The sequence below is a fragment of the Selaginella moellendorffii genome, unplaced genomic scaffold, assembly GCF_000143415.4.
Source record: "Selaginella moellendorffii unplaced genomic scaffold, v1.0 SELMOscaffold_27, whole genome shotgun sequence".
NCBI classification, from domain to species: Eukaryota; Viridiplantae; Streptophyta; class Lycopodiopsida; order Selaginellales; family Selaginellaceae; genus Selaginella; species Selaginella moellendorffii.
In genome coordinates, this window is record NW_003314288.1 from 927,243 (window position 1) to 950,492 (window position 23,250).

The following is a 23,250-nucleotide window of genomic DNA, read 5'->3' on the forward strand; positions in this document are numbered from 1 at the left end:
AAGGCTTTAGTGGCTATTCCAATGGTTTTGTGTGATGCAGGTCTTTAGTGGTGGAATTGGCTAAAATAGTTTTGTGTTGCAGATAAAAAACCATTAGTGTTTATGATGGATGAGTTTGAGGTTGCTTTCCATTTACGTTTTGCCCTTCACTATGACATGAAAAATGCTTACACTGGACTTTGACATTTTCAGCAAGGGAAAATGAAGCTTAGGGATTATATTGAGAAGTTGACTCATTTAATTAGCTGTGTTCCAATGAAGGATCCAAATTAGAACAAGTCCTACTTCATTAATGGCCTTCATAGTGAGAGCATGTGGCAACACTTACATCATTCTTAGCTTACAAAAAGCTTGGAAGAGCTCTTTAATGCTGCTCGTTGACTAGACAATAACAAGTATAAATCTCACAAGCGTTTGAGGAGTCCTTCTGTTGAGAATCATCATGATGATCATTATGGACATAAGGATGGGAATAAACATCACAAGCTAAAGTCTATGGTGGCTACTTTGGGTACACAGGTGTCAAAGAAGCAGAGTGTTTACTAAAATTGATCTGAGGAGTGGACATTGTCAGATTGCTACGGATGATGCATCTATCTCCAATATGGCATGCAACACGAGTTTTGGGCATTTTGAGTTTAAGGTTATGCCATTTGGTTTGACGAATGTGTAAGCGACTAATTTTTCCATTCTACTTTAGTCACTTAACCACACCTTCAACCGCTTGGAGGAGTCTCATTCACAACCTCCTTAAGTCCAATTCAGGACTTGGGGCTTGCTAGCCCAAGAATGGCATCCATGCCACTCATCGCTTGCACTTAGTCCAAGTGCTCCACGTGTCCGGTCCCAAGACCGACACCCAAAGGCACCACTAACATATCGGCCCGTTATGCTAAGGCCATGCCCATTCACCTTTGCCGCACTAGTGGTCCAATACCACTTGTATCACAATCCCGTCTCTCCAAGACTGGGCCATTTGTCCACGAGTGGTCAACCCAGATCCACTCTTTAGCATCCTTAGGATGCCCACAGATATGGGAAATAACCTTCCCCAATATCCCTTTGTCAGTTCCTACCAAGTCCCTTTTCTGTCCATGGCCATGTTCGCCAACACTGCCACTCGATCAACGCCCACAGGCCCGACCACTAAGTCCCATGGTCCTATGGGACTTCCTCACCACACAACTGTGTCCTTGGTCACTACCCCAGAGGACTGCTCCTCTTCCTTTCCACAGTCTGGGCCTTTGGGACAACATTTCGGAACACCGTGGCCTTACGCGAGCCACCTGGGTACTCTCCCCGCCTTTCGCCTTTAGGTGCTCTAGCCATGGGCTTAGAGCGAAGTTCCGTTGAGCCACACCTAGTATCCAAGTAGGTGCCACCCACACTTGGACTGGGAGCATCGGCCAGTCGATCTCCCGGGGGAACTAGAGCCGGCTCTTGAACACTTCACCAAGCCACCCCGCTTGTCGGTCCGTATTCACTCTAGTCTTGGACTTCCCAGTGGTCAGTTCATCACCCAACACTGGGTCTGGCCTTCCTGGGCCAAACTGGCCTTTCCTGGCCAAACTGGCCTTTCTTGGCCAAACTGGCTCCACTGCAGTCCTCCCCCTTACTATACTTTTGGAGCTCACCAAACCCCCCAGGGTTTGGGAGACGAACGCTTTGGGATTTCACCCTCTCAGACTCGAACTCGGACTCGGACTCGGACTTGGACTCGGGCTCAGGCTCGGGCTCGGTCTCAGCCTTAGCCTCAGTCTCGTTCCTGGTCCCGGTCCCGGTCCCGGTCTCGGTCTCGGTCTCGGTCTTGGTCTCGGTCTCGGTCCCGGTCCCGGTCTCGGTCTCGACCTCGGACTCCATCTCGGGTCCTTCTCGGATTCCATCTCAGACTCCATCTCGGACTCTGTCTCGGTCCATCTCGGACTCCATCTCGGACTCCATCTCGGGTCCATCTCGGACTCCATCTCGGGTCCATCTCGGACTCCGTCTCGGTCCACCTCGGACTCCACTTCGGGTCCATCTCGGACTCCATCTCGGACTCCATTTTGGGTCCATCTCGGACTCCACTTCGGACTCCAGCTCGGACTCCATCTCGGTCCATCTCGGACTCCATCTCGGACTCCATCTCGGTCCATCTCGGACTCCATCTCGGACTCCATCTCGGACTCCGTCTTGGTCCATCTCGGACCCCATCTCGGACACTTCCACGTGTCATGTGTTGGTCCTTTTGGGTCCCTTTTTGGAGCCTCGCTTTTTGCTCGCTTTGTGCTTGTTCCTCAAGCACTTTGTTGGGAGTTCCACTCCCGCTCTCGACCTTCCAAGTCGGAGCTTTTAGTCCAAACGGGTCACGCTCGTTTGGCTTTCGCTTCAGCCACTACCACGTGGCACCCTTTCCAGCTCCACTTTGGGGCCTAGGGATTTTGTGTCTCACAACTCCACCACCCATAGACGAAGTTCGATGTCCTCATCGAACGGTAAACCCTTTTATAAAGTAACACCCATAAGTATTACCATTCCCATCCTTGGCACCTGGCCAATATTTGTCTATGGTTTGACCCCGAAGGCTCACCATGCCTTGTCCATCCTCTAAGGAGGATAGTCTCTCCAACTTAGAGACTGATTGGACCACTTGTGGTGGTTCTTTCCGTTTATTGGTTTAGTTCTCGCTAAACCCGTTAGAGACACCTCTCTAACTCAATTCCACTACTCATTCTTGAGTAGTCACAAATTCCATTGATCTACCTTTGCACTTTGGAACATTTACTTTTGACTTCTTGAAGTCAATTTCCTAGGTGTCTCCGACACCTTGCCTTGCACCTTTTGTGCAACTCCACTTCCCCTCCTAGGAAGTTCTCTACTCGAGGGCACCCTCATCCTCTTTTCTATTTTTGTGCCCCCATTGGCATTATGTTCCATTTATCATTATTTGTGCTAGGGCTGTCCACGGCCCTATCTTTTGGCTACTTAGTTGCTCCCTCACTTGGAGCCTTTCCTTTGCCAAATTGGAGCACTTGGGAATCCATCCTTGGAAGTCCACTTCTTTTTCCGCAATCCGTTAGCATCAACCACATTAGTGTTCCTTGGCTAACTTTGCCACTTGGATTCTTTCCAATGGATTCCACGGCCCTATCTTGGGCACTCGTCTTTTGCTCCTATCCTTGGATTGTTGCACCAAGCAACATAGGATCATTACCTCCCTCCTTGAGGTATTCTTTTGGTTCCATAGCAAAGGATCTGCTTTGCCTAGACTAGGGTGTTCACCCCTAGTAAGTCTCCCCAATTGTTCTAGGCTCTCTTCCTAGCCCAACCTTGTGACCCACCCATGGGCCTGTCTCTGGAGACTATTTTCTTGAACTCATAATACCATTGTATTGTAGTAGTTCATTTCCCTTAGGTGTCCTTCCCACTTAGTCACCTTGACCAAGCCACACCTTTATCAATAGTTCAAATCAACACTTTGAACTAGGAATCATATTCCTTAACCCAAACAAAGACCTTGTCCTTGTTTAGCCATAAGATCACCTAGTAATCTCATTTTGACCCCTTAATAGGTCTACCAATAGGAATTAGGTCTTCCAGACCTTACTAAGTTGTTGACTAAGTTGTGGGGGCATCCCCCACACTTGGCGGTGCGCCCAAGCTAGCCCTTCCGGCCAAGGATCCATAGCAACTGAGACTGGGTGTCCCTATCTCATTCACCACGTCCTTGGTGCTTTTTGCACCAAAGTGTTCAAGTTAGATATGCCGAGCTTTCACTCTAAGCAATCTAACCGTGCATCACGACTTCGGGGCATCCCCCGCTTGGCGGTGTGCCCAAACCAATCTCCTCATTGAGAGTCCATGACCACTGAAATATGAGTGTCCTCATATTCCAAACCATCACCACGCCCTAGCGATTTGGGACTCGAACCCAAGCACTAGAGGGTCGGGACTTGAACCCAACCTCCGTATATGCATCTACGGACGGCATCACCCAGGATGCCTGGCGTGACTCCCCACGCCGATGCACCAATTTATACTCAAAGCGCGCTACAGATCACAGCTTAGGAACCTAGTTCCTCCACACTGCCAAGTCCTCTCACTTGACAAGTCTGTGATCATGCATGGACTCCTCCATGCTTGGCCCCATGGCCCACCCCTTTTGAAGTTATCACCTTCAACTAGGGTATTTGTTCCCCTGACTTGACAATCTCGCTTTGGCAAGCCCTCCGACCACTGTAACATGGTTCCTGCACAAGCGTGAAAGCCCTTGATCATCGACTTTCATTCAAAGCCCTCTCTTTGAACACTCGGGAACTACTTCCCTAACCTTGATAGCCTTGCCTCATGGCAAGCTTCAAGACCACGCTTCTGCTGCGCCACTCTAATTTTGCGCGTTCCTTGAACCATTTACGCTTGGCCTTTCTAGGTACTAAGCTACCTAGAATCATCTTTGGGAACCTTGAAGGAACTCTGTCCTTTAGCTTGCTAAGGCCTCCCTTTTTGCAAGCTTGCCAATTACCATATAGTCTAACATGGACATTTCCATATTTTAGACTCTCCATGGCATCACGGTTGCTAGCGGCAACACCCTCGAGCCCCCACTTGATTCTCCACTCCCAGCTGGCATAACCAACCTTGGTTATGCCTTTCGATTCCTATGGTTTGGTTCTACCCCCATACTTCTTGCTTTTGGCTTCACACCTTTCCTTCGGTCATTCTCCTCCAGACCAGGAGGATAGCTTTGCACTTTCTATCATGCCTTAGCAAGTATTCTTAGGGATGAACCTACCCGATAGCCTAGGGAGTGGTTCCTCAATCTAGGTATGCTCACCCTATAATCCCACACCCCGAGATTATGTTGTTGCTTAAGGGCCTTTACATGCCCATTGCTAGTTTTGCCAAAATTCCATTTTTGGCTTTGTCCAATTCGAGTAGACAGTCTTCTCCTGTCTCCGCCACCTTGGACATTTGGGATAGCACCTTCTATCCATCATTCGCCAGGGACTTAGTCCCTTGGGCCTTATCTATTGCCCTCGCGACATCAAACACCACCTCCTGGTGTTCTAGAGTGTTCGGGTGTCCTAATGACGGCTTCCTTGACAATGAGTATTTCCTTTCATGACATTGACTTACTATATCGCAACATAAGCAACTTATCCCCCGTAAGGGTATATCCAACTTCCTTATGCCATTAAGAAGGCTTGGGTAGCTACCTTCTACCCGTTTAACCAATTATTTTGCACCTCTTACTTAGTTGCCTCATAGTTGTCAAGTCCTACAACTCATTACTGGTGCTTCCACACCTCCATCATTATCTGGGTCACCACACTCCAACTGCATGCTCTGCAACTTAGGTTATGCCATTCCCATTTCCATTGGGATTCCTTTGGCAAGGGGTTCTCATGAACCCACCAACATAGCCTCAAGGTATCACATCTTGGCACATTTGGTGTCTCCACACCATCGGCTCTACGAGCCTACCTCTATGACACTTTTTTTTTGTGTCTAAGTCTTTGCCAAGACCAATACCACTCTTTCTCATGCCAACCATCCGTTAGCACTGCACCATAGAGGTCACACACAACTTTGTTTCAAAGTTGTTTTCTTTTGGGAACACCCTTCCCACGACTTTAGCATGGCACCTTTTGCCATCGATGAGATACCCTTTATTCTTATCCTTGGATCCTATGATCCCCCCCATCCTTCGTGGGGTACCACTCAGTCCAAATGCTTCCATCAATCCTTTAGGATTATTCCTTGACTCTATTGGAGTCATCCAGCTTTTTGGACTTTGTCATCCGACGACCCATGAGGTCCTACCTTTGAGGTGCCAGCTCACTGGAATACAACTTCTTGTATTCAGGTCCTACTCACAAGGACCATCTTTGCAAGTGTTACTCCGACACTTGATTTGTTCTCTTGGGGCAACCTTTGGCCTCTTAGGACCACTTGTCCATGTGATGAGAATACCAACTCATCCTCTAAGTACATTCCCAACTCCTTGGGTTGTTCCAGCATTTATCAAGGGGAACCTCAGCTACCATTTCGAGGACTTGTGTCCTCTCCTATACTTGACCTCCCATGGTCATCAATTCCGGTCTCAAAGTTATGAGCACCGGCCTCAACTATATGAGGGTAATCTTGTGACTCCTTTATTATTTTGGAGTCTACATCTTTCCCGTGATCCCAATTATAGTTGTTTACCACAACTACGTTAGCCCGTTTGCTGCGTCAAACACTCATCTGGATCACATCCTCAGCTCTCTGAGGAAACCTTATACTATTCCCAAGATCCCAAAGTCGTTCTATTATTGGCCCTTTTCTATCCACCACATCGTGCCCAAGTTCACGTATGAAATTGAGTGGAGAGCCATGTCCTCTCGACGTGCTACTCCTCAAGGATAGGCCCCCTCCTAGGACCTTCCAATGCCAACATCAATGGTGATATACTTGAGCACAATTAAAAGTCGGACTAAGGAACAGCTCTGATACCAAGTTGTAAGCGACTAATTTTTCCATTCTACTTTAGTCACTTAACCACACCTTCAACCGCTTGGAGGAGTCTCATTCACAACCTCCTTAAGTCCAATTCAGGACTTGGGGCTTGCTAGCCCAAGAATGGCATCCATGCCACTCATCGCTTGCACTTAGTCCAAGTGCTCCACGTGTCCGGTCCCAAGACCGACACCCAAAGGCACCACTAACATATCAGCCCGTTATGCTAAGGCCATGCCCATTCACCTTTGCTGCACTAGTGGTCCAATACCACTTGCATCACAATCCCATCTCTCCAAGACTGGGCCATCCGTCCACGAGTGGTCAACCCAGATCCACTCTTTAGCATCCTTAGGATGCCCACAGATATGGGGAATAGCCTTCCCCAATATCCCTTTGTCAGTTCCTACCAAGTCCCTTTTCTGTACATGGCCATGTTCGCCAACACTACCACTCGATCAAGGCCCACAGGCCCGACCACTAAGTCCCATGGTCCTCTGGGACTTCCTCACCACACAACTATGCCCTTGGTCACTACCCCAGAGGACTGCTCCTCTTCCTTTCCACAGTCTGGGCCTTTGGGACAACATTTCCGAACACCGTGGCCTTACGCGAGCCACCTGGGTACTCTCCCCGCCTTTCGCCTTTAGGTGCTCTAGCCATGGGCTTAGAGCGAGGTTCCATTGAGCCACGCCTGGTATCCAAGTAAGTAGTGCCACCCACACTTGGACTGGGAGCATCGGCCAATCGATCTCCCGGGGGAACTAGAGTCGGCTCTTGAACACTTCACCAAACCACCCCGCTTGTCAGTCCGTATTCACTCTAGTCTTGGACTTCCCAGTGGTCAGTTCATCACCCAACACTGGGTCTGGCCTTCCTAGGCCAAACTGGCCTTTCCTGGCCAAACTGGCTCCACTGCAGTCCTCCCCCTTACTATACTTTTGGAGCTCACCAAACCCCCCAGGGTCTGGGAGACGAACGCTTTGGGCTTTCACCCTCTCAGACTCGAACTCGGACTCGGACTCGGACTCGGACTCGGGCTCGGGCTCGGTCTCAGCCTTGGCCTCAGTCTCGGTCCTGGTCCCGGTCCCGGTCTCGGTCTTGGTCTCGGTCTCGGTCTCGGTCTCGGTCCCGGTCCCGGTCTCGGTCTCGACCTCGGACTCCATCTCGGGTCCTTCTCGGACTCCATCTTGGACTCCATCTTGGACTCCGTCTCGGTCCATCTCGGACTCTATCTCGGACTCCATCTCGGGCTCCAAAAAGCTGGATGACTCCAATAGAGTCAAGGAATAATCCTAAAGGATTGATGGAAGCATTTGGATTGAGTGGTACCCCACGAAGGATGGGGGGGATCATAGGATCCAAGGATAAGAATAAAGGGTATCTCATCGATGGCAAAAGGTGCCATGCTAAAGTCGTGGGAAGGGTGTTCCCAAAAGAAAACAACTTTGAAACAAAGTTGTGTGTGACCTCTATGGTGCAGTGCTAATGGATGGTTGGCATGAGAAAGAGTGGTATTGGTCTTGGCAAAGACTTAGACACAAAAAAAAAAGTGTCATAGAGGTAGGCTCGTGGAGCCGATGGTGTAGAGACACCAAATGTGCCAAGGTGTGATACTTTGAGGCTATGTTGGTGGGTTCATGAGAACCCCCTGCCAAAGGAATCCCAATGGAAATGGGAATGGCATAACCTAAGTTGCAAAGTATGCAGTTGGAGTGTGGTGACCCAGATAATGATGGAGGTGTGGAAGCACCAACAATGAGTTGTAGGACTTGACAACTATGAGGCAACTAAGCAAGAGGTGCAAAATAGTTGGTTAAACGGGTAGAAGGTAGCTACCCAAGCCTTCTTAATGGCATAAGGAAGTTGGATATACCCTTACGGGGGATAAGTTGCTTATGTTGCGATATAGTAAGTCAATGTCATGAAAGGAAATACTCATTGTCAAGGAAGCCGTCATTAGGACACCCGAACACTCTAGAACACCAGGAGGTGGTGTTTGATGTCGCGAGGGCAATAGATAAGGCCCAAGGGACTAAGTCCCTGGCGAATGATGGATAGAAGGTGCTATCCCAAATGTCCAAGGTGGCGGAGACAGGAGAAGACTGTCTACTCGAATTGGACAAAGCCAAAAATGGAATTTTGGCAAAACTAGCGATGGGCATGTAAAGGCCCTTAAGCAACAACATAATCTCGGTGTGTGGGATTATAGGGTGAGCATACCTGGATTGAGGAACCACTCCCTAGGCTATCGGGTAGGTTCATCCCTAAGAATACTTGCTAAGGCATAATAGAAAGTGCAAAGCTATCCTCCTAGTCGAGAGGAGAATGACCGAAGGAAAGGTGTGAAGCCAAAAGCAAGAAGTATGGGGGTAGAACCAAACCATAGGAATCGAAGGGCATAACCAAGGGTAGTTATGCCAGCTGGGAGTGGAGAATCAAGTGGGGGCTCGAGAGTGTTGCCGCTAGCAACCGTGATGCCATGGAGAGTCTAAAATATGGAAATGTCCATGTTAGACTATATGGTAATTGGAAAGCTTGCAAAAAGGGAGGCCTTAGCAAGCTAAGGGACAGAGTTCCTTCAAGGTTCCCAAAGATGATTCTAGGTAGCTTAGTACCTAGAAAGGCCAAGCGTAAATAGTTCAATGTACGCGCGAAATCAGAGTGGCGCAGCAGAAGCGTGGCTTGAAGCTTGCCATGAGGCAAGGCTATCAAGGTTATGGAAGTAGTTCCCGAGTGTTCAAAGAGAGGGCTTTGAACGAAAGTCGATGATCAAGGGCTTTCACGCTTGTGCAGGAACCATGTTACAGTGGTCGGAGGACTTGCCAAAGCGAGATTGGCAAGTCAGGGGAACAAATACCCTAGTTGAAGGTGATAACTTCAAAAAGGGTGGGCTATGGGGCCAAGCATGGAGGAGTCCATGCATGATCACAGACTTGTCAAGTGAGAGGACTTGGCAATGTGGAGGAACTAGGTTCCTAAGCTGTGATCTATAGCGCGCTTTGAGTATAAGTTGGTGCACCGGCGTGGGGAGTCACGCCAGGCATCCTGGGTGATGCCGTCCGTAGATGCATATACGGAGGTTGGGTTCGAGTCCCGACCCTCTAGTGCTTGGGTTCGAGTCCCAAATCACTAAGGCGTGGTGATGGTTTGGAATATGAGGACACTCATATTTCGGTGGTCATGGACTCTCAGTGAGGAGACTGGTTTGGGCACACCGCTAAGCGAGGGATGCCTCGGAGTCGTGATGCACGGTTAGATTGCTTAGAGTGAAAGCTCGGCATATCTAACTTGAACACTTTGGTGCAAAAGGCATCAAGGACGTGGTGAATGAGATGGGGACACCCAGTCTCAGTTGCTATGGATCCTTGGCCGGAAGGGCTAGCTTGGGCGCACCGCCAAGTGTGGGGGATGCCCCCGGGGTCATAGTCAACAACTTAGTAAGGTCTGGAAGACCTAGTCCCTATTGGTAGACCTATTAAGGGGTCAAGACGAGATCACTAGGTGATCTTGTGGCTAAACAAGGACAAGGTCTTTGTTTGGGTTAAAGGATATGATTCCTAGTTCAAAGTGTTGATTTGAACTACTGATAATGGTGTGGCTTGGTCAAGGTGACCAAGTGGGAAGAGCACCTATGGGAAATGAGCTATGTCACGGCTATGGCATAGTAAGTCCGAGGAAAGTGGCCTTTATGAAAGATCCAAGGGAGGGTCTCAAAAGTTGGGCCATAGATAAAGCCCACAGCAGGAAATGCTAAAGTGACATACTAGGGGTGAGCACCCTTTGGACTTGGCAAAGTAAAGTCTTTGCTATGGAATCAAGAGAATACCTCAAGGAGGGAGGTAATGATCCTATGTTGCTTGGTGCAACAATCCAAGGATAGGAGCAAAAGACGAGTGCCCAAGATAGGGCCGTGGAATCCATTGGAAAGAATCCAAGTGGCAAAGTTAACCAAGGAACACTAATGTGTTTGATGCTAATGGATTGCGGAAAAAGAAGTGGACTTCCAAGGATGGATTCCCAAGTGCTCCAGTTTGGCAAAGGAAAGGCTCCAAGTGAGGGAGCAACTAAGTAGCCAAAAGATAGGGCCGTGGACAGCCCTAGCACAAATAATGATAAATGGAACGTAATGCCAATGGTGGCACAAAAATAGAAAAGAGAATGAGGGTGCCCTCGAGTAGAGAACTTCCTAGGAGGGGAAGTGGGGTTGCACAAAATGTGCAAGGCAAGGTGTCGGAGACACCTAGGAAATTGACTCCAAAAAGTCAAAAATAAACGTTCCAAAGTGCAAAGGTAGATCAATGGAATTTGTGACTACTCAAAAATGAGTAGTGGAATTGAGTTAGAGAGGGTGCCTCTAACGGGTTTAGCGAGAGCTGAACCAATAAAAAGGAGCAACCCACCCCAGGTGGTCAAGTGAGTCTCTAAGTTGGAGAGACTATCCTCCTTAGAGGATGGGCAAGGCATGGTGAGCCTTCAATGTCAAACTATTGACAAATATTGGCTAGGTGCCAAGGATGGAAATGGTAACACATGCGAGTGTTACTTTATAAAATGGTTTACCGTTCGATGAAGACATCGAACTTCGTCTATGGGTGGTGGAGTTGTGAGACACAAAATCCCTAGGCCCCAAAGTGGAGCCGGAAAGGGTGCCACGTGGTAGTGGCCGAAGCGAAAGCCCAAACGAGCGTAACACGTTTGGACTAAAAGCTCTAACTTAGAAGGTCGAGAACGGGAGTGGAACTCCCAACAAAGTGCTCAAGGAGCGAGCACGAAGCGAGCAATAAGCAAGGCTCCAAAAAGGGACCCAAAAAGAACCAACACATGACACGTGGAAGTGTCCGAGATGGAGTCTGAGACGGACCCTAGTTGGAGTCCGAGATGGACTCGAAGTGGAGTCCGATATGGAGTCCGAAGTGGAGTCCGAGGTGGACCGAGACGGAGTCCGAGATGGAGTCCGAGGTGGACCGAGACGGAGTCCGAGATAGACCCGAGATGGAGTCCGAGATGGAGTCCGAGATGGACCCGAGATGGAGTCCGAGATGGAGTCCGAGGTGGACCGAGACGGAGTCCGAGATGGACCCGAGATGGAGTCCGAGATGGACCGAGACGGAGTCTGAGATGGAGTCCGAGATGGAGTCCGAGATGGACCGAGATGGAGTCCGAGAAGGACCCGAGATGGAGTCCGAGGTCGAGACCGAGACCGGGACCAAGACCGAGACCGAGACTGGGACCAAGACCGAGACCGAGACTGAGACCGGGACCGAGACCGAGACCCGGACCGGGACCGAGACCGAGACCGAGGCCAAGGCTGAGAATGAGCCCAAGCCCGAGTCTGAGTCCGAGTCCGAGTCCGATTCCGAGTCCGAGTCCGAGTCCGAGTTCGAGTCTGAGAGGGTGAAAGCCCAAAGCGTTCGTCTCCTAGACCCTGGGGGGTTTGGTGAGCTCCAAAAGTATAGTAAGGGGGAGGACTGCAGTGGAGCCAGTTTGGCCAGGAAAGGTCAGTTTGGCCCAGGAAGGCCAGACCCAGTGTTGGGTGATGAACTGACCACTGGGAAGTCCAAGACTAGAGTGAATATGGACCGACAAGCGGGGTGGCTTGGTGAAGTGTTCAAGAGCCGGCTCTAGTTCCCCCGGGAGATCGACTGGCCGATGCTCCCAGTCCAAGTGTGGGTGGCACTACCTACTTGGATACCAGGCGTGGCTCAACGGAACCTCGCTCTAAGCCCATGGCTAGAGCACCTAAAGGCGAAAGGCGGGGAGAGTACCCAGGTGGCTCGCGTAAGGCCACGGTGTTCGGAAATGTTGTCCCAAAGGCCTAGACTGTGGAAAGGAAGAGGAGCAGTCCTCTGGGGTAGTGACCAAGGACACAGTCGTGTGGTGAGGATGTCCCAGAGGACCATGGACTTAGGGGTCGGGCCTGTGGGCCTCGATCCAGTGGCAGTGTTGGTAAACACGGCCAAGGGCAGAAAGGGACTTGGTAGGAACTGACAAGGGGACTTTGGGGAAGGCAATTCCCCAGGTCTGTGGGCATCCTAAGGATGCTAAGGAGTGGATCTAGGATGACCACTTGTGGACAGATGGCCCAGTCTTGGAGAGACGGGATTGTGATGCAAGTGGTATTGGACCACTAGTGCAGCAAAGGTGAATGGGCATGGCCTTAGCGTAACGGGCCGAGATGCCAGTGGTACCTTTGGGTGTTGGTCTTGGAACCGGACACGTGGAGCACTTGGACCAGGTGCAAGTGTTGAGTGGCATGGATGCCATTCTTGGGGCTAGCAAGTCCCAAGTCCTGAATTGGACTAATGGAGGTTGTGAATGAGACTCCTCCAAGTGGTCGGAGGTGTGGTTAAGTGACTAAGTAGAATGGAAAATTTAGTCGTTTACAAGACAACAACAACAAAACCAGGAAAGCAAATTCAAGAAAATGATAATTCAAGAAAACTCTAGCACAACATCAAATGTACAAACACAATCTTGATCCACTCAAGAAATAAGTGTAAGATTACATACAAGAAATACGAGAAGAGAAGAAACACTTGTAGAAAAAATTAGAAGTAAACAAGCAATAAAAGACTCAAGCTTAAATCGAAATCCTTGAGACTATATTCAAGACATTCGACAAAATGACCTAAGCCACACAAGTTGGCAAATCAAGCAACATCAACACAACCAATGTCAAGGAAGACACAATCAACCAAAATTTAGACTTAGATCAAGATTTACCACCACTCGAAATTCCTGATTACAAAGATTACAACACCGACAACTTTCAACCTTATCTAGCTTCTCTAGAAACTAAACCATCACCAACAGTAGAAAGATGGCACTCATCAACCCAACAACACCCTATGGCATCATGATTACATATCCAATCTTCACCAGTAGCAAAACTAAAGATGCAGAAAGACATTTCCAGCAATTCAACTAAATTATATAAGTCAATCAGTAAGAAGACAACAAAGAACTTCTATTCCCTTTCACACTTAAAAGAAAAAGATTAGAATGGTATTATAATCTTGATGAAAAACTTAAGTTTCAGAAAAAGTTAAGCGATTCAAAGAGAAGTACCAACCCGGTGGCACAACAGCTAAATACTTAGAACATCTCAAAAGCATCAAACAAGGCAATAAAGAAGATATCAAAAACTATACCCAAAGATTCAAATATCAAGCAAAGTGCTACAAAAATTTACTCACTGAACAAGGTAAGTATATTTGGTATGTACAGGGATTGAAGAAGATATACCAGCAAATGGTTACTCTCACAAGTACAAAAGAAGATCTAGATGCTGAGACCTTTATTGACAATATTTCCAAGAAAATCAAGAACCTCAAGAAATAGCTTTGAAAATTTTTAAGAGTAGAAACAACAAGAACAAACGACTCTTCTGATGATAAGGAAGAATACAAACTCAAAGTCATGAAGAAAGACAAGAATCAAGACTTACCAAAATACTTAAAAAAGTTACAATCAAGAATGAACTTAAAGGAGTATAGTGTACAAAATGTAAGAACAAAAGGCATATCCTAATAAAGTGTAAACTATTAATTCCTAAGTGTTAGATCTGTGAAAAATAAGGATATATAACAAAGATCTGTTGATACAAAAGAGCAACTAAAGTCACACGAGTCAAGAACATACCTTGAACTCCTACACCAACTAAAAGACATTACAATAAACCCAGACAAGAATCATAACAGTGGTAATTGAACTACCAAAATCAAGGTACATATAATCATAACCCTAGATACCATCGACAATACAACAATGGCAACCAAAACAATCAATATCAGCAACTATACCAATAGGCTTATCAGCAGCCTTATCGAGACAACCAACAATGGAGACCACCACCCCAGCAAAACAACTATTAATAACAATACCACAACAATCGACAATGGAAACCACCTCTGCAATAACTAAACTATCAACAACAAAATCAACAATATGATCCACCACCTAGAATATTTCCTTGCAACAACTATCAATAGCAACCTCAAACTCAAGAAATCCAACCTCAATACCAACAACAAAACCAAGGAAATCGACCTCAGCAACATTGAAGACCTCCTCCAACAACAAGAAATGTCAACATCGACTAAATCGAAGATGAACACTTTGAAGATGAACCTAAGGTAAGAGCTCTAACTTGAAGTCAGAAAAAACACTACACTCCTGAAGATGACCTTGAGGAAAAGTCAAAGAAAAAAAACTCCAAGATGAAGTGCAAAAAATCTCAAGGCACGAATGATAACAAAACAAGAAGCTAGTCAACACAATTCAGCAAACCCTTCAACAACAACAACCTGAAATTGAAGACGATCAGGAAATTGTGACTAAAACTTTGTTAAGAAAAGAGAAACAACCAAAACCCATCACCAACATTTTTCAACAAGGTATCACACTCACCCTTTTATAGGTAGCTTTATACTTGAGAAAACAACTTCTCAAGATATGTCAAACTTCTCCACCAAAACACTTCAGCTTAAGTCAAGAAAAAAACCAACAACTCATCCCATAAGGCAAACATTCAACCTAGCGACTATGATGAAGATGTATCATGCATCCCAATCACGATAGGAAAAAACAAAGTTATATAAGTAATCATCAATAGTAGAGCAAATATCAACATTATCGAGTATTCAAGTTGCAAAACAATGAGACTTGGACTAATCCACTCTACACTCTTCAACATCAAGATGGTTGACAATCGGAGTGTACAACCATCAGGAATCATGCATAATATTCCTATCAAGATTAAAGATCAAGAATTTAAGATAGCTTTCATCGTACTCATGGCGAAAGACCAAAGCTACTATGAAGTACTCCTCAAATGAACTTGGCTCAAGACAATAGACATTATCACATACTGGAGGAACAATACCATCACCATTTTAGTTGCAATAGACTACATGACAAAATGGGCTGAAGCTTAACCATTAAAGATTATTACAACAAAGAACACAATAAAGTTCATCTATGAAAACATCATCACAAGATATGGCTTACCTTGAGAACTTGTCATTTATCAAAGAACACACTTCATCAATAAAACCATCAAGATTCTAACTCATGAATTCACTATTCAGCACAAGGCTTCAACACCGTACTACCCTCAAGGCAATGGTCAAGCAGAGTCTACAAACAAGACACTCAAAAACATTCTCATGAAAATCGTGAAAATAAATTAGAAAGACTAGGACGATCACATCTACAATGCCCTATAGGCATATTAAACCACATATAAAGTTTCAACAAATTTGACACCATTCAAGCTCACCTATGGCCTTGAAGTTTTGACACCACTCAAGTATATAGTTCCATCACTACGAATGGCAATATAATATGAAATCAACCAAGAAGAATTGATCAAAAGAAGACTAACCATGCTAGAATAACTTATTGCTAGCTAGGATCCTTTGACTATCTCATTTTGAAGCTTTGGAATGCTCAAGGAGTCTTTTCAAACTCAGCAAAGTTGCTGCTTCATATGATGGCCGAGGCTAACTATTATCAAGCAGTTCTTTTGATAGAGTTATGCAATCTCATGTGCAAGGCACTACTTTGATAATGTCCTATGACTAAGGAGGAACATGAGATGCATATGAGGCAAATGCTGCCACTATTGAGGGAGAACAAGCTGTATTCTAAACTGTCAAAGTGTGAGTTCTTCTTGGAGGAGATCAACTATCTTGGGCCACAAGATGGTGTGCAGGAAGATCCTCAAAAGACTCAGATAGTCGTTGACTAGCTTGTTCCCCCTACTGTGCATGGGTTTCCTTGGTATGGTGGGAGTCTTTTGCCGGTTTGTGAAGGACTTCTCCTTGATTGCTGCTCCTTTGATGGATATGCTTCGAAACACCACCAAGCATGCTAAGTTGGTGTGGGGTGAAAGTGTCAAGAAGCATTTGAGCGGTTAAAGCAATCATGTATATTCTACAGAGATTTGCTTGTGATAAGCCACTTGTGGTAGAAGGCTAAGGCTCACACTATGGAGTCTATGTATTCAGAGGGTATGGCTCATGAGTCCTTTTCTCTTTCTGATCCTAGTGAGGCCATGGGTGTCAGTGTGGACCAAGGAGAGAATGTATCTACTCGTGTTCTAGTTGACACTACTGTCACTAAGCTTTCTGAAGGAGTGAAGAAGAATTGTATCAACTCATCTGAGCTGTACGGTTGTTTGTGCAATGAGTTGTGCATAGCCAAGTGCTCAGTGTCCTCTTTGACTTTGGTGCTACACATACTTTCATTAACAAGGCTAGTGATGAGGGTATAGGAGCTGTCTTGGTGCAAGACTGCTGTCCTATTGCCTACATAAGCCACAAGTTTGACGCAACTTAGTTGAACTGCCAACTCGGGTTGTAGTTGTTGCAGTCAAAGAGTGGAGGCATTATCTATATGGTTTGGATTTTTCATGTGGATAACTTTACCACTTGTCACTCTTTTCACTCGCTAGATAGAGCTTCGAAGCTAGCTAGCTCATTGACTGGAGTTTTTGCAGGAAATGGATGTGCAGATTCCAAACCACCAGAGGAGTTTAGCTCTGGGGTTTAAGGTGACAAAAACCGATTTCCCGAGGATTCCCGAGTAAAAGTCAAAGGGTAATTTTGACTGCAGATTACTCGTGAATACGGAAGATTGATGTTTAAAGCAAAGTTGCTAGGTTTTCCAAGATCTACAACTTTTCTTTAAGACAATTTTCCTGTTTCTGAAAGGAGTAGACAGTAAAGGTGGTTGTTTCTCCATTGTCTAGGATGGTGAACTCTATCTCATTTGGGAAGCTCTCCAGTGGTTTGCTGGATGAAATTAAGGAGCTTGCTGACTTTGACTCTTTGTAGTGAAGGCACGTGCAGTTGTTTTGAAGGCCTCTTCCAATGCGATTGTGCTTCCTTCGATGTACAAGATGGTTTCCTAGTCAAGATAAATCGGGCTATGGTTCCTAGAGATGATGTTCTTTTACAGTGGATTCTGTAAGAGTGTCCGTTGCACCAAGTGCAGGACATCGAGGATGTGTGTTCTGGTAGAGACGCATTTATTTTGGCCTGGAATGAAATCAGGTGTTGATAAGTATGTGCACAGTTGTTAGACTGGCCTGACGGTCACAATGGATTGTCAGAAGCATGAAGGTCTCTACCATAGTTAACCTCAATGGAAGTGGGATAGCATTTTCTATGAGTTTCATAGTAGGCACTTCAAGGCAATGATGCTATCTGGGTTGTTGTGGATTGTGTGATGATGTTGGCTCACTTCTTCCTTGTGAAGATGAATGCTAAGGCTTTTGACCTTGCTCAGCTGTATTTCTCTATGGGCTGCCTAAGGATGCTGTAAGTGATCGGGATCCCACGTTCACTTTGGAGTTTTGGCAGACGGTGTTCCAGAAGCTTGAGACAAAGCTGAGCATGAACATCCACAGTCAGATGGACAAACAAAACAAGTTAATTAGGTGCTGGAAGACATGCTGAGATCGATTGTTGGTCATCCGAAGAGGCAAGGTATTTGGGAGAAGTACCTGCCTTTGTTAGAGTTTGCCCATAACTGTGCCTTCCATTTGGCTATTGAGATGGCTCCGTTTATGGAAATGTATGGCTTTCAACCTCGGTCCCCTGTTGGTATGAACTTGGCTACTCTTAAGGTGCACCAGGCAAAGGAGTTGGCTGATGAGCATCGTCAGCACAAGCAGTTTCAGGTTGGAGACAAGGTTTTCCTTCGGTTGTCTGAAGCTTCTCTTCAAGGTGGAGGTAGTTCTAAGTTGTCGCCATAGTACTGTGGGCCTTGGATTATTCTCAAACGAGTTGAAGACCTTGCCTATCAACTAGACTTGCCTAGTGGTGTGAAGATTTCTATGTAGGAAGTTGAAGGCGTGTTTGCATTCTGGTAATATCTTGGACCAGTCTGCGATCAAGATTCCAGAGATAGATGTTTGAAGGTTGGCCCTACTTGTGTGTTATAGCAACGGCTAGCACACACACATCATAAGACTTGGAGAGAGTTACTTGTTCAGTGGAATGGTTATTCTCCATATGATGCTACATGGGAAGCTGAGGATGATGTTGTTTCCTAATTTTGAGTATGACTTCGATGACATTCCAGAGGAAGAGGAGAAGTAGTCGCTTGCTCCTATCCTTTCTTTTCTGACCCCGTTGATGGCTGGAGGTGTTGTGTCACATGAGACAGTTAGTGGTTTTGTTAGCGGGATGCTTTGCTAGCTTCTCTCTCCTCAGCTACTGTTCATCATAGTTGGAGCAGAGGGAAAAATGTCACCGTATTTCGTGATGAACCAGCTGATTCTGGACCTAGGTCTCTGATCAAAGAGCCAAATACCAACTGCAAATTTGCATGTGAAGAGGTGTTCAAGCATCTCCACGGGGTTTTCATTGCATAGAATACACAGAGTTTTGTGAACTGTGAGCCAATCACCAACAGGGATGCTGTCTTGCACAAGAAGCCAGCTTACCTTAGCTTCCACCAGTGTCTTCCACATGTTCACAATGTACTTCCGATTCTTCAATTTTCGCATAAGCTTGGTGTCAATTTTATCCATCAAAAGCTCTCTGCCATGCTTAGACCTGTACATAAAAAAAGACACACTGAACTCATTACCTTCCCAGGATAACTGAGCCGGATCCTATATAAGATCAGATATAGGTACTCCCAAAACTAGTGTATTGCAGAGCATTCTCCCAGTTGAACCTTAGGATCCAGTTCAGTGTATTTCCCTCTCTGATGTATCTTCCTGATCCTTTTACCGAAGGCCATCCTGGGAACTGGGACCTCCTCGGGAACTATACATGGAAACAGTGCACCACTGTTATGGGGATAAAAAACAATACCTTGAGGTGATGGGGTTGTTTCCATAACAAAGATGATTTGAGTCTCAGCACCATCAAGCATTATCCAATCACGAACCTCGATAACTTCAGTTTGTAAAGCAAGATGAAGGCGATCACAAGCGATGCTGCCTTAAGCTTTGATGTGGAGTTTTCATCCTGGGTTGTAATGGGTTGTCATGAGGCCATGTTTGCTCCAAGCGGACGTTAAACAAATACCTGACTTTACCTTTTTCATTGTATCATACCTTGTCCACTGCTGAGGAAGAAAAACAAGATCCCAACAAGAACTTTGCTGTAAGTGATGGCTTGCTAGCTCTTTGTAGATCAAATAAGTCTTTGATCGAAGCCTATGCCACCTAGGCCAAAGGCCTCGTTGATTATATATGTCGTTGGTGATCAAGTGTTGGTGAGTTATCCGGTGTTGTGGATCCAAGGTTTTTGCTGCGTAGGTCCTTATCACATCGTCCAACAAGTTGGTCCACAAATCTATGTGGTTACACTCAATGCACAACGTCAAGAGAAGATCCATGTGAAGCGGTTGAACAGATTAATGTAAGGATTCTACCATATATTCTATGGTAGATATAGATAAACTCAACAAGATTGGAATACACTAAATTTTTAATAATAATAAATTAAAAAATTTTAATGTGTATTTATGGAGCCCACAAGAGTAGGAGTGAGGTGTTATCATATTATGAATCCCACAAGATCAAGAGTGAGAGGTGTTAATCATATTATTTATATGCTCCATATGATCCTGAAGTTTAGGGGGCCCAGGTAAGTTGGAGGAAAGAAAAAAAAGAATTAATTAGAGTTATTGTGAAATTAGAGTATAAATGTGAGTTAAGAGTTAACACGAGCTAAAAGAGGGAAGTAGGAATGCTGGGATGGAGTTCCACCAGGTAGAAAAGACAAGTCATACCTCAAGCCTCAGATTGCTCCCACCCTGCCTCCACCCGGTTGCCTACTTTAACCAAGCCCCGAACCACCCAGCAGTCTTGGCGCACAGGGATGACATCAGCCCTAACCTCTTGCTCCACTGCTCCTACTTCTGAGCTGCTAGCAGCTTCTCCCCTCCTTAAAAAAAACGGTCTGTTGTTCTCTTGGGAGTTCAAGAGGCGTCCTCTTCACCGTCTCCTCTGTTTTTGCTAGCTAGTTAGCTCTTACAAGGAGCACAAGCCAAGTTCAGCTCCATGCTCAGCTCTATCATCTCCTCTTTAAGACACCTCACCTCTTTGAAGCCATTCAGGAGAGCTAGCACGCTTCACGTCTAGACGTCCCCCCCCCCCCCCTCCTTTTTTTGTGCGATTGTCTCTTCAAACTCATCATACTTATTCAACTCACCAACCTTACCAAGCCGAGTGCAGGTTTTGAAACCCCATGAGTCACCTTGGCCTTTTTCCATCTTCCAGTTGAGCTCTCCAACAATCTTGACGTGCAGATGCGTGCAAACTGCTCCTTGAGCCAGGACCATTTCTCCAGGAGATAACTTATGCTACAACACTCTCCACTCGATGATCTCAATGTGGAAAGATCCACAAAGCTGTCCCACTCATCATAGTTGTAGAAGAAATCATCCTCATACTGCATCTGCAACCTTGCTCGAGCCCAAACCTCCACCATTGCAAGCTTCTCCCTCATCTTGATCAGCTCACACTTGAGGTGGCAAAACAAGTTCAGGTCCTGAGGAACAACACCTTTCCCGGGTACCTGTCTCGAATCCTGTGAAAGTACAGTGGACGATGTGGTGTTTCAGATCGCAGCGGAATGATAACTTGATGAAAGCAACAAAACCATTGAGCTCGCTCTTTGGGGATCAATTATCATTTCCTCCTTTGAAGCAATGAGCAGCAGGCCTTGATCACATCCAGAAGTACTAGAGATAGTCTGCAAAAGCAAGTTTGACACCAGTTATTTTGGCAACACAGAAGAAAAAGAAGAAAAATAAACTCAGGTTTCAAAATTTATAGAGATCCATACAATCCAAAATCCTCCATGAACTTAATGCCACTTTCAGCACCTCCAAGCTCTGCCGAAAAACGTAGCCACGGTATGCCACAATCATTTGCTTGAAAATCTGAAGATGTCAATCAAAGCATGCAAGCAAAAACATGAAGTAAAGAAGCGCAGGTTGACAACAAAGGAGATAAACTGAGCAAGGCCAAGAACACATATAAGGACTGAATGTAAACACGTGAGGCCTCGCGTGGTTTTTTCCTCCGTGTGTGGCTTCATGTGCGAAGAGTTTGGTGTGGTAAGGTATGTTGTGGAGCAGCCAGAGCCCCAGGGTGAATATAAGCACGTGAGGCCTTGTGAGGTTTTACCACCACCCGAGGACTCCTGTGTATGGGCCCCAGGCGAGAGTCATTTGCGAAAGTGTTCTGCATGAAACTGGTGCCCTGAGGCTTCTGGCCGAAGAGCATTTTTTATTTAATTTGTGTAGAGTGTGGTTTATTTTTGCATATTGAGTGTATCGATATCTTTTAGTTAGCAGATTATATTGAAGAACTGAAGACTACCTACAGTTAAGTGCATGCAGCAACAGATCATATAAAAAATGAATGAAGAGAATAACAAATCGGGATTTCTAGGAAGTTCGTGTTGTTAGTAATAATAATAATAATCATAAAAACCTGACGCATGCATACCCTAGAAATCCCGATTTGTTATTACTTAACTGTAGTAGTAAAAAGCTCGTGTTTTCTGTTTTTTCTTTTTCTAATTCTTTTCCTTTTTAAACTTTACAATGTCACAGTACATGCATAATTTTCAGACAATCTTCTAACTGGCTGAACATCTAGGGTTTGTGTGGTGTGTGTGTATCTCAACAATCTCATGCAGTGGAAAACGTTTTTCAGGGATCCCACTTTCTGGTGGGACAACAGGTTGGGAGCTTTGATCAAAGACTTATTGGATCTACAAAGAGCTAGCAAGCCAAAGTTCTTGTTGGGATCTTGTTTTTCTTCCTCAGCAGTGGACAAGGTATGATACAATGAAAAAGGTAAAGTCAGGTATTTGTTTAATGTCTGCTTGGAGCAAACCTGATAGCCTCATGACAACCCTGACACAAACCACTGAAATATTTTAAGAATATTCCATGGCTTGTGGGATTTAACACTTTATTTGTCAAGAAGTTTGAAGAGGTTGATCTCGTAAACCAGCTGTTAAAGATCAGGCAAGGGACTTTGTCTTTGGATGTGTATGCCCGCAAGTTCTGCGATCTTTGCTTTAGTTTCATGGGCACCTATATGAGTTGCTGAAGGTGCAATATTTCATCAAAGGATTGAATTCTATGGATGTGCAATAGAAGGTCAAGAAGGATTTTCCAGCAACATTGACTAATGCTATCACTAAGGCTTAGATCTTTTCGCCCGAACCGTCAGTCAACTTAGTCAACTCTGGTCAACGAGATGGTCTATGGAGTAGTCAACGTGATGACCAGCTCACCAATGCTTCATATTCGGGGAAGAAATTGTCGTTATTTTGTTGTGGCTCGAAGCATGAAGATGGCAATGAGGCTAAGAGACTTCATTTGGACCAGCAAAAGAAGGACAATGTAGAGGGCAATTGTTTTCGTTGCCGCAGGGATGGATATTAGAACAAGGATTGTTTTGAAGGGGTTAATGAATGATAAGATGACTGTGGTGGAAATTATAGGCAATGATGTGAGTGATAGTGCTTTTGAGGCCGTATTGCTTCAAGTTAAGCATCCTTTCACATTCATAAGCCACAAGTTTGATGCCACATAATGGAATTGACCTACTCGAGAATGGCAATATTATCTATATGGATTGGACTTCCATGTAAATTCAAATTATCAATCTCTCCAGATATAGATCTTCAAGGCCGTCTTGCTCGTTGGCAAGAGTCCTTGCAGGAAATGTTTGTTAAGATCCGGTACAAGCATAGAGGTGACAATAAAGTGGCTAATGCATTA